We start from the raw sequence: 2007 nt of genomic DNA on the forward strand, positions 1-2007 counted from the left end.
GGGACCGGGCCCGGGGCTTGAGCTCCGGCCGGCCCCGGGGTGCGCGAGCCCCCCGTCCCGCAGGCCTCCAGAGGGTCCGGGTGCTGGGGACGGGGCTCCACCGGGGCCCGGGGAGGCTCTCCCCAGCCTGGCTAGGTTTCGGAAGGTGGGACCGGGCCCGGGGCTTGAGCTCCGGCCGGCTGGCCCCGGGGTGCGCGAGCTCCCCGTCCCGCCGGCCACCAGAGGGTCCGGGCGCTGGGGACGGGGCTCCACCGGGGCCCGGGGAGGCTCTCCCCAGCCTGGCTAGGGTTCGGAAGGTGGGACCGGGCCCTGGGCTTGAGCTCGGCCGGCGGGGCCCGGTGGTGCGCGAGCTCCCCGTCCCGCCGGCCACCAGAGGGTCCGGGCACTGGGGACGGGGCTCCACCGGGGCCCGGGGAGGCTCTCCCCAGCCTGGCTAGGGTTCAGAAGGTGGGACCGGGCCCGGGGCTTGAACTCCATCTGGCCAGGCCCCGAGGGTGCTGGAGCCCCCTGTCCCGCAGGCCACCAGAGGGTCCGGGCGCTGGGGACGGGGCTCCACCGGGGCCCGGGGAGGCTCTCCCGAGCCTGGCTAGGGTTCGGAAGGTGGGACCGGGCCCTGGGCTTGAGCTCGGCCGGCGGGGCCCGGTGGTGCGCGAGCTCCCCGTCCCGCCGGCCACCAGAGGGTCCGGGCACTGGGGACGGGGCTCCACCGGGGCCCGGGGAGGCTCTCCCCAGCCTGGCTAGGGTTCAGAAGGTGGGACCGGGCCCGGGGCTTGAACTCCATCTGGCCAGGCCCCGAGGGTGCTGGAGCCCCCTGTCCCGCAAGCCACCAGAGGGTCCGGGCGCTGGGGACGGGGCTCCACCGGGGCCCGGGGAGGCTCTCCCCAGCCTGGCTAGGGTTCGGAAGGTGGGACCGGACCCGGGGCTTGAACTCCATCTGGCCAGGCCCCGAGGGTGCTGGTACCCCTCCGTCCTGCAATCCGGCCGGGGATCCGGGGTGCCCGGGACGTAGGGTCCACCGGGGCCCGGGGAGGCTCTCCCCAGCCTGGCTTGGGTTCGGAAGGTGGGACCGGACCCGGGGCTTGAACTCCATCTGGCCAGGCCCCGAGGGTGCTGGAGCCCCCTGTCCCGCAGGCCACCAGTGGGTCCGTGCGCTGGGGACGGGGCTCCACCGGTTCCCGGGGAGGCTCTCCCCAGCCTGGCTAGGGTTCGGAAGGTGGGACCGGACCCGGGGCTTGAATTCCATCTGGCCAGGCCCCGAGGGTGTTGGAGCCCCCTGTCCCGCAGGCCACCAGTGGGTCCGTGCGCTGGGGACGGGGCTCCACCGGTTCCCGGGGAGGCTCTCCCCAGCCTGGCTAGGGTTCGGAAGGTGGGACCGGACCCGGGGCTTGAACTCCATCTGGCCAGGCCCCGAGGGTGCTGGTACCCCTCCGTCCAGCAATCCGGCCAGGGGGCCGGGGCGCCCGGGACGGAGGGTCCACCGGGGGCCCAGGGGAGGCTCTCCCCGGCCCGGCATAGGGTTTGGAAAGCCGGGACTGGGGCCGGGGACCGGGCCCGGGGCTTGAGCCCCGTCCGGCAGGGCCCAGTGGTGCGGGAATCCCCCCTCCGTCCTGCAAGCCGGCCGGGGGTCGGAGGTACCCGGGACGGAGGGTCCATCAGGGCCCGGGGAGGCCTGAAGCCCCGGAGCCCTGCAGCCCCAGAGACCTGCAGCTCTGCAGCCCCCGGAACCCTGCAGCCCCAGAGCCCTGCAGCTCCGGGGCAGGCAGATTGGCGTCCTTTTGGTCCTGGCCATCTGGTCGCCCCTCTCGCCTCGGCCATCTGGTCGCCCTGGAAGTCATGATGAGGTGCCATTCGCCTCCCGGATCCCAGCGAGGGCTCCAGGAGGTCGGGTACTTTCGCGCCTTGGGTCCCCTCTGTCACCTTGTGTGCACAGATTGCAAGAAAGTCAGGTAATTTCCCTCCGGATTACTAGGGGGCAGGGTATGCCCGGACACCCCTCCAAGGCTGGTG

This window comes from Lissotriton helveticus, chromosome 5_1, assembly GCF_964261635.1.
Source record: "Lissotriton helveticus chromosome 5_1, aLisHel1.1, whole genome shotgun sequence".
NCBI classification, from domain to species: domain Eukaryota; kingdom Metazoa; phylum Chordata; class Amphibia; order Caudata; family Salamandridae; genus Lissotriton; species Lissotriton helveticus.